The following is a 10,306-nucleotide window of genomic DNA, read 5'->3' on the forward strand; positions in this document are numbered from 1 at the left end:
TTCACCCTCAACTTTCTCCTCTCCACACTGAAAAGTCCCAAACCTGTTAGTATTTCCCCTAAGGCAGCTGCTCCAACCACTTAACTGTGTTTATTGCCCTTCTCTGTTCCTTTTCTAATGTTTTGCTACCTGAGAGACAGAGGCTGCAGCTCATTCTACTGTAGATGCTAGGTTTTAGAGACTGATAAAACATAATTTTTTTTCCTGTTTTCAGTACACGTTTTGATTATGTCTCATGTTTTTTGGCATATTTGGCTACAATTACACGCTAAGTTCAGACCACAGTGAACTGTGACTGCTCACCTGCTATCTTTTTACCCACTGACTTGGTTTTATGAGATCCTTCATCATCAAAAATAGGTTTTTTGTTAACTACATTCCATTTAAATGCACTGAGCCTCTCTTTCATGCATTAGTTTGAAAATGACCATTTTAATCCACAGCTTTTGTCCTAATTAGGGATTTAAATACATATGTTTGGCCACAGGATACAACTCCTACATTCTAAGTGCAATAAAACTTGTCTTCATAAGTATTATCAGATTGAGACCTTCTTGCAGATAAATATCTTCTATTGAAACCTTAAAATAGGTGACAAGTTTGTAAAGGGAAGCACTGTTACCCCTGCCAGTGTTTGGGATTGTGTCATACAAAGAGGAGGAAGATGGATGCCTAATCCAAACATGCTTGCAGATTTTTGCTCAAGCAAGTAGTCCAGCTGATGTTACTCACACTAGTGGCATTCTGAGGATGAGACAGTGTCCTTTTTATTGAATCAGGAAAGGACTAAGTGCCAAAAATGATCTGTTGCTTTGCTTGTGAGTAAGAAATTATTTCATCCTTCTGCATGAAAAGGAACCATGTCATGGTTTCACCTGGTCCATCTGCCACTTCCTTTAAGATATGCTCCTATCTCCCACAAGTGGGGGCCTGGAAATGTCCTGCACTTTGGCACACAGGGAAACAAGATATTTTATTAAGAATAAGCATAGACTTTTCTCTAAACTGCTCAAAACTGGAGGTATGTTGGATGATGAAAAATAAAATTTCCATGCAAGCATAAATTTCCTTTAGGTTGTACAGGCAACCTCTTTTATAACTTGTGGTCCAGACTACCAAAAGCCATTAAACAGAGCTCCAATCCATGACATAGCATATAGATGTACTAGTTGACTCACATTTTCACTGAAAAAGTAATTTCGTGCATAGAATTTGGTTGGAAACAGGTGCCTCTGAGCTTACAGCAACCTCAGTGTTAAGGATGACATCTAAATTTTAGCCTTAATTCCTTCCTTGACTTCTGATACAACCAGTCTATTTAACAAACATGTATCTCAGTTTCCCCTCTTCATGCTGAGAGCAGTACTGCCTCCTTTTCTAACACACGTGGTTGAAAGATGTTATTTTGAATGCCAGTGCAGGACTCAATGCTGGCCGCTGTGTTGTGGGAGGTATGTTCCTCAGGAAGAAGTAGGTGACTTCTAGCCCTGCCAGCCCCATGTGAAGCACAGGGCATTTGCTCCACAGGGACATGAGGATGACAAGAAACATGGGCTCTGCCACGAGGAGGCTGAGTTATAGACCTGTTACTGGGAGAGGTCCAGACAAACCTTATCTATGGTCCAGCTCCACATTTGAAAGCCATTACTTTAATAGTTCCTACCTGCAGTATTTCACCAGCATGGTGATTGAACTTTTGTATTTAAATAGGGGAGAGAGAAATTACTAGAGTGCTTCAGATCCACAAAAAGATTTAAATTCTTTGCCCAGGAAAGTAGGATTTGCTCTGAGTACCATAGGGACTGTGAAGAACATCTGCATCCTTGATGGATGGCACCTGCTGCAAGGCTGCTGACAAGCTACCCATGGCAGTTCTGGTTTCTAGACAGAATATGCTTGTTTGTGGTCTGCCTGTGGGAATCAGATCTCGGTTACAACAGTCTAGACTGATGTATGCTACACAGTAGAGGAAACCCTTCTGCAGAACTGTAGCCTCAGACACTGCACAGTCTCTGCCATTGTGCATTTGCTGCAGAAAGTTTACTGCAATATAAATGAATCAACAACCTCTTCCCTCTCTAGTTAAGAGTTTAGCACGATGGAAAGTGAGTGTATGTAAGACATATAGTGTGTTGAGATTTTGACCTTGAACCACAAGATTAAAACAGACTGTCCAGAGAGGTTATGGAGTTTCCCTCACTGGAGGTGAGCAGGGAGGTTGGACCAGATGACCCACTGTGGTCCCTTGCAACATTACCCATTCTGTGATTCTAAGAGAAAATCAGCAAAAATTAAATTTAAATGTTTTCAAAATAAATAGGCATGTAGGTAAACAGGTTTGGGGCAACAGAGGACAAAAAACCCCTCCAGTTTTATTAAAAGAATCTGACCAATTGCCACAAAGAGCAATATCCTATCCTCATCCCATCTCTCCTCTCTGTCTTCTAGTCACAGTAGATTTCATGAACATCAAAGACATTGGACATATATTGCTTCTTTTCTTGTATTAGCTGTTCATTATGCTGTTTAACTTTCCAGCAAGTCATTACCACCTGAACTACTGTTTCATGAACATAACTCAAAGCCCTTAGACTGATAACAAGCTCCTTATGCTTTAGATTAGATAAAGATAGGAGATAATTATCTCTGTAATTCCAAATAGTGCACTAATTTATTTGAAAATCACATAGAAAGTTCAGACAAAGTTATATTTTTATCTTCTGAACAGACTGTGTTGAAACAGTCTCATTTTTGTTTGATAACTTCTACAAGTTTATGAACATGTGAGAAGTTTCCTTTTGTTCAAAGAAACGTCTCTAATCTTTATAAATATATTGAAACATTGTGAGTCACACAACAAAAGGTGAATAAAAAGACATTAATTCATATTGTTTTTCTCATTAAGACCTTTTTAAGCCTAACATGGAATTTTGGGCCTGAATTATGGTTTTTGAATTCTTGAAATTAATGGCAGTACCACTTTTGTGGAAAGGAGATTGTTATTTTTACAGATCTTGCAAAACTGGATTAATCCATGTCTGCAAAATACTTGGAACTCCTATAATGCTTATCTAAATGTAAATGTGTCATTAACCAGTAATTGATGCAAGTTATTCACTATCTCATGAACTGCTGGGTCCACCCAGCACTTAGAGAAGATCCATTAAAACGAAGAAATTCAGGCAAAGTGTTCTTCACTAGGCTGGTTTTTGTTTTATAGATGAGCTACAAAGTGTGCTGGTCTCCCTTTGGACTGGGAAGAGATTCCAACCTGTGGCAGTTGAGCTTGCTGGGTGCCAGGGCTTTTGTTTGCTCAGCCCTGCCCTTCCGTACCCGTGCTGGAGATATGGTCTGGGTAGTACCTACAGAAAGGAAATGCAAACTTGAGAGCAGACACGAGGTGCTGCTCTGGCCCAAGCCCAGCCAATCACAAGACCTTGCTGGAGTCATGGGTAAAAGGAAATGGCTTTGCCCTTCTGTTTCTTGGTGAAACCTTTAACCTTCTGTTTGGGCTTATAAAGAGGAAGTCTGTTCTGGTTTCTGTTGTATTTGACAATGAAATTTAACCCCTGAATGCACAGCATTTAGTTTCATCTTTGCTGGTCCTGGATCCCTGGAGTCTAAGATGGCTATTGGTACCAGCACAGGCCAGCACCACAGCATCTCTTCTCATGGGCACTGCAATGTTAAAAGTACTGGTTCATCCTCTGGCTGCACTGACCTTGAGATGCAAAAGGCAGAGGCATCTCTGAATTGATGAATTTATCCTACTGACTGTCCTTATAACTTGAAAGGTAATGAAATAGAGGCACATTTGAGGCTTTAAGGTGGGAGATGAGGGAAGGCATTAAGTCATGGAGTTTCCATAAATGTCAAGCAGAGGTGTATGTTCAGGGAGGCATTTCCATATAAGTCACAAGTGAGACAGAGAAAGAGCTAAAATGGTTACACTGCAGTCTTTGGAAGTACAGAAGTGAACACAAAGTACATACACTGATAGGCCAATACCACAGTTATTTAGTCATGGAAATAGTCCCTTGAGGTCCCAGCTTGTGTATGGTGTGCCAACAAAAGCTGGTCATACACCACTGGCAGGACTAAAAATTATGTGGTGGAGTAAAAATTATGCGGTATTTCTCATATTTTCTATTCTGAGCACAGGAATTAGTACTTTAAATAATGTTCCTTGTAGGTGACTGCAACACAAAATGTGCTCCCTCCTCTCTTGCAGACCATAGGCCTTGTCTTCTAATGGCTCAGCCATATGACTAGGTCTTGATTACCAAAGTAGGTAAGTGAAATAAATGAAATTATTTGTGCTTGGCTTGGCCTATAACACACGTAAATTCCTTCCAATAAAGGTCAGTCTCAGCATTGATTCAGGTTTATCAGGTGAGCCATGTGATTTGATGTGAAATTTGAAATGAAATAGACAGATCCCTAGAAGGTTCGACTCCACTTCTAGCACTTCTCTGGAAGTTCATAACACTTTCAAAGGAAGACATAGCTGCAACCAAACCTCATGGGCCTGCTGAGATGAGAGGTAATAGAGCATGGTGTTAATAATGCCAGGGTCATGGGTTCAATCCCCATGGACCATTCACTTATGAGTTGGACTCGATGATCTCTGGGGTCCCTTTCAACTCGGAATATTCTGTGAATATCCGTGAACTGATTTGTGACAATTTTTCCATCAGGAACCACATTTATGGCCATCTTGAAGTTCCTCTGAAAAGAATGAGTGCTAAAATGAGAACAGAGTTTTATATTTGGACATTAAGTACCTTCATTGCTAGTTAAAGTCAATGCAAATATTCAGTTCCTTGCTATCTCTTCCTACTCTTGTCAGTGGCTTCAAGGAAGTCAATTCAGTGTTCGAAATGCACGTATTATTTAGGGAAACATACTCTGGGAACTCAACTATCAGGAAAAATTCTTGATGAGCTGAAGCTTGCTGCTCTTATTGCTATTACATTTGCCAGTACAAGTACTTATAAGAGACGCTATGTACAAGGGAACACTTGGTATCTTATGAGGCTGTAAAAGTTCCACCTTGTGATGTAAAGCAGTGGCAGTATGAATATTGTCTATGTGGGGAAGAGAAGAGCTAAAACCAAGGTGAAAATAAGCCAGGATTAACTTATCCCTGCTCAGGGAAAAAGCATAATTTTTTTAACCCATTCCAGCAGAACAAGCCGGTTGATTATAAACTGTAAAGCTGAAGCAGTTCTGTCTTCACTGGGCAAGCTCTGCATTTCTTAGGTTTGTTTTAGCATGGCAACAATAAATCCTACCCTTTAAGACGAGTCATCAGACTTGAGATGAGGGTATTGGACTGATGTTCTGTTGCTGATTTTACATAGCCACGACAGAGTGAGAGTCAGGAAAGCAGAAATCAAGTCTGTATTCAAAGCTGGGTGGGTGGGAGGGAGGGACACACACAGCATCAGTTTCCAGTCATTTGTGCTTGCTGTTTTTTGAAACGTGTTCCTTCAAAGGCCAGTTTTCCAGATTCCAAGCTGAGCAGTGGGACATGTGACTGCCTAGGCACTGCAGATTTGTCTGTATGGTCCACTGAATTTTGCTTTGCCTTTGCATTGTAAGTCAGTCACCATATATATATTTCATGTATGCATATACACTATGTGGATATTGTAATAGTAGTTTTTAATGAAGAAGTTGAAAACCAGATATAATAAAAAGCTTAAACACTGCTGAGCTTTTTTGCTCAAGCACTTGGAGCAAAATCCAACCCCAAAGCTCCAGGCTTTTATTCCTGACCCAGCTAACAGGGCCAGTGAAAAACCACAGGAGGGCAAACCCAGGAGGTGAGGAGGTGAGGAGGTGAAGCAGTGAGCTTTGCAGTGCTGGAGATCAGGGAAGGCTAAGCACAGGGCTGAATATGAGCATCTGCCCGAGCTCTGGGGCTTGGATGGTGCCAGGAAAGTGTTTGTCCCTACACCTGGGACCCAGAGCCACAGATCCCTCAGGATCTGAAGGGATGGCTGGCTCTGATGTCTGATGAGAGGAGAGGAGAAATGAAGAGCACCTGAGTCCTGCTTCAGTTTGAAGGAGGAGTCTTGATCTCTGGACTTTGCTCCTGGGCTTTTTTCTGATTCTCATCCAATGACTGCTATATGTACCAGTTCAGAGAGCAGAATTTGTGATCACAGTGATAAATAAAGCCCTAGAGACTAGTTTTTTTTATCATGCCTATTTCAGTGTCCTAGAGGTGGGCACATACGTCCAGATGATAGACTGCTCTAAGACCATCTGCTTCAGAGGTCCTATGGCCATCTGCAATTACATACGTGTGTGAATAAAAAAAATAGTGTCAGCCTGCCAGCTTGATGGTTGTTATAATACTACCATGCTTTGTAAAAAGACTGTAGCTGAGAAAAGATTTTACAGAGTGTTATGTATTTTGAGCTGTGCAAATTGGTGACGTCTTTATATGTATTGAGTAATGAACGGAAGAGGTAACAAAACTACTTCTGCATTTATAAGGAAAAAAGTAATTTTGAAATATACAGTTCATAACTTATAATGCATATGCTACCTAAGACACCATGAAAATTAGCTAGAGGACACCAGCACACTGAAAGAAAGTTAATTTTCTTGTGCTTCAGTATGGAGCTCAAATTTTAATCTCCTTTGGAGGTCTTGCAATGTAGAGTAAACACAAGTAATCTCTAGAATATGCCTTGTTTATTCCAGAAGAGCCATTTGATTCCATTATGTCATTGCTCGCAAGAAGAAATAGGGAAACTAAAATCTATCATCTTGACCCGGGCAAGTTTAATAACCTGGGAGTTTAACAGCATTAGCTCAGCATCTAACAGGGACCAGGACCTAATGGCAGCAAATAAGGAACTTCTCAGCAGGCCTCTTCTCTCGGTGATAAAGAAGGCAAGGCAGTGTGGTCTGTCTGTGTGCAGGGGGAGAGGTCAGACTTCCTTGCCTGAGGAGGTGGGGAGCACGGCTGAGAGTATCACATGTGTGAGGCAACTTCTGAAGGGATGGGGCTGACCAAGCTCTTCAAGGAGATTCTCTGGGAATGAAGGTCAAGGTGTGCTGTTCATCAGAGTCAGGTGTGCTGCTGATTCAACTTCCTCCTGCTTTGAGGTTGACCACACCTAACTATGAATGAAATGAGCTTGGGAGATCTCTGCCCAAGCTCTGGTGTGGATTTATTGTAGCATCAGGTACGTGGAGAGACATCAGCTGAACTGAAACCAGGAAAAGCCAAAAAGAAAAAATGAAAAAGGAGTAAGGGAGAAATGACAGACCTGATAAATGGGAAGAGTGAAAAGGATGTGACTAATGATATGAGAAGAGTTGTTCCTGGAAAAACCAACTCACTGAACAATGATTCACACAATGAACACCTGGACATTTGCCTTTTCTTCTTTGGATTTACTCAGAGAAATAGCTGGCTCAAGGAACCAGTCACACTGCTGAGTTTGTTCTCATGATTTTATCTGTGGCACCCTGTTATGACTGTTGTAAAGCCTTAAGTGTTTCTGGACTTTGTAATGAATTTGACATGGGAGGGTTTTTTTTCCTGTATGGTTGCAACCTGTAAGCAGTTGCTCTGTGCCTGGAAAACTATTTCAACCAGAGAAAGATACTGGGTATGAGAAGCCTCACGTCTTCCAGTGACTTTAAAAAATAGAGGCATTCAATGAAGCATATTAGGTACCTTACATTTCTATATTTGCATTTCAAATAATACACTGCACTTCCTAATAATTGGACTTGCGAGCAGAGATACTACTATGTGAAAGACAAATGTGAGACTCGTTCATATGGCTCTGACTTCTGACATACTGACTTGAATTATTCTGCACTTGTCATGTAAAGGAGGGCTAAAATGACATTAGGAATTTGTGAAAGTTAATTTGATTTTGCTGCTGCGAATTCTTGCTATTTTGAAACTAATACTCCATGTTGAAAGTACTGCTCATTCATATTCAACTAGCACACAATTATTCTATGTGTATGTACTTAAAATCAACATATTTCCAAGAAAGTTCAATTCCCTCCCCTTATTATATTTACTTAGAATCATTAACAATGAGTTTTAATGCTTTATTTGATACTGGTTTTGAACTGTGCTCTAAAGAGCTAGCAGACTGCTAGCAGACAGCTTTGAGAAAGTCTGAATCATTCTGACTGCATGAGCAAATGGAGAACAGTTGTCTTTGAAAACTTGTTGAAAGCACAGCCTAGAAGTGTTTTCCTGGAGAAACAAACACTGATTTCGAGGGAAAAGGGTGATCTGAAACAAAAAACAGAAAGCTTAACTTTCCCCAGAACTGTACACCTTTGAGCTGCAATGGATTTTAAACACTTCTTTCTTTAGATGCATAATTCAGAAAATAATGTGCTGCACAAATGTTTTCTTACCAAATATATTTTATTTTTTATTTGTTTTACCATAGCTCTTCATGGGCCAGCTGATTTCAGTTCCCTTTACTGCAGGTGTCAAAATACAGAAACTAGTGGGGACTGGTTCTCTTGAAAGGCTGTAAACCTAAAGAGACATGAAAGATGACACTTGAGATAAAGGAAGGATTACATCTACTATGAGATGGGTGTCTAGAAAAGGGCAAATGGAGTGATTTGCCCAAAGCTACCTGAAGTAAATCTGTGGTTGAGCTCAGACAGAATTTGAACTTTTTGAGTTGAGAACTAGCAAATTAGGCTGGTTTCTCCCCATGCACAGATCTGCTGTGAAAACAAGCCACCTTTATGTCCAAATTATTGTCTTCTGAACACAAATTATTTCTGTAGCTGGGAAAGCAGCAAACATGTTCTCCAACCAAGGCCCATGCCCTGTCCGGTCCACCTCCTCTTCTACAGAAAGGCTAACTTACCCACTGGAGCTCCAACCCATGCCCTGAGTGTTCATTTCTCACAGCCCCACTGAAAATAATTACTTCAGAAAGAAAATTGCAAAGGACTTAAAAGTATTGAAGGCTGTAAATTGTCTTGGAGCTACACTGCTTCCTTACAGGGCTGCTGTTTCATACCACACCTAGTCATTAGTATCAATAATTCTCCATGCAGTTAATGTTTGAGCTGCGGAATCTCTATAGGCAAGTCCGAAGAACTATAAACTGTGTGGATAAGCACAGACAGACACTGCCAACCTGTGCAAAGGTGATTCCCACAGCTGAAAGAAAGAAGCATTTTTAGAACAAAATAAGCTTTTCATGTCGCAGGTAAGGGATGATCTAACTGCTACTTAACAGAAAGATTTTAAAAGCTGAAACAAGGGTTTTGTTAAAGGATTTTCAGACAGCGTTAGGAACTCAGTTGTCCCTGTGAAATGGATGACTGCTGTGCTAAGGCTTAGTCTGGTTTGTATTTGATTTGGATCGATTTCCTCTGTTTTCTCTTTGCTGAATTTGAACATCTGAAATCCATCAACTAAAGAAAATAGTATTTTTTTCCATGGAACCAAATACTTGTGACTGTTACTGATTCTTTAACCTCGGGGAATATTCTTTGTTCTCTGAATGTTTATTATTGAAAGTCACTGGGATGTTTCTATGATGGTTATCCTAGAGATTTCTGTTCAGTCATGAGAACCATAAGGAATTATTAGGGATATAGTACTGAGATGAAGCTAAGAAATGGAGGAGAAAATATAGCTCCAATCCTCAGCCAAACTCCAGGCTGCATTTAGTTAAGCTGATATTATTCTAATTCTGAAACTGCCTATTACTGAAAACTTTTGTATGAATCTATATATACTGAAACTCTATTATGAGTGACAGAGCAGTATGCATTTGGGTCTTTGGTCCTTGGCAGGGCAATGCTTCATGAGACTTGGTAAGAGTTTCCAGCCAAAAATTAATGTTCAAGGGCTAATCTTCAGGCACTTCAAATGGCATGACATAAGGAAAGGATGTTTATGTTCAAAGAGAAGGAAACAGCAAAGGCACTTATCATGCAAACTATGAAATGGCTGTATTTCCACTGTTGCATTTCATAGTTGGATCTGGACAGAAGAGCCCGGCTGTGACACAGTGCTGCAGGGCAGCCACATGAAGGAGTGCATTTTCCAGCATTTTCTGACCCCTCTAGTAAGGCTGCATGTGTCCCTTCCTCAAACTTTCTCCTCTCCATAGTAGGCCTTGCTCCTTCTCTTCTCCCTTAATGCAGACCATGGTATCCCAGACCACCCCATACCCTTTTCTCCTATCCCCTGCTGGCCTCCGCCAGTACTTTTAGCTTCCTGGTGTCCCTCCACTGCTGGCTGGCCAAGGGGCATGTACAGCTGTGCTTCCCTTGCCAG

Source organism: Pipra filicauda, unplaced genomic scaffold, assembly GCF_003945595.2.
Source record: "Pipra filicauda isolate LSUMZ 115617 unplaced genomic scaffold, ASM394559v2 scaffold509_size397805_pilon, whole genome shotgun sequence".
Classification (NCBI taxonomy): Eukaryota; Metazoa; Chordata; class Aves; order Passeriformes; family Pipridae; genus Pipra; species Pipra filicauda.